The sequence below is a fragment of the Rhagoletis pomonella genome, unplaced genomic scaffold, assembly GCF_013731165.1.
Source record: "Rhagoletis pomonella isolate Grant_MI unplaced genomic scaffold, Rhpom_1.0 Rhpom_scaffold_00015, whole genome shotgun sequence".
Lineage (NCBI taxonomy): Eukaryota > Metazoa > Arthropoda > Insecta > Diptera > Tephritidae > Rhagoletis > Rhagoletis pomonella.
Genome location: NW_023458569.1, coordinates 1,932,445 through 1,932,881, shown reverse-complemented (window position 1 = coordinate 1,932,881; position 437 = coordinate 1,932,445).

Sequence of the window (437 nt, the reverse complement as noted above, 5' to 3'; positions counted from 1 at the left end):
AGGAAAAATTGAAAAAGCAACAAAGTCTAAGCGGTAGAAGTTATAGCGCTATTTCGGAGATCACCACATCTCCTCATCAGACTTCTTTTTTTCTAGATTTCAGCAGGGATCGAACCTGCGTATTCGATGTTCAAAGTCAGAAGCGTTAACCACTGAGCTATGTACATCCTGTAAACTCTCGTTGCTAATTCATTTTCCTTATTCAACCAACTACTATCAAGTGCAGCTGTCGCGTTTAAATAGCGGCAAATCAGCAGGTTAAAGTTCCCAGTTTATGTATTACTAATAACAATAATTATTATTTTTTATGTTACGTGCTTTTTATAAGCGTAAAACACAAACTAATTACTATAACTGGTGTTTGGTTTCAAACTCGGACAACTAGACAAATTAATCAGATTTTATTTTTAATTGAATTAACGATTAATGTTTTAAAT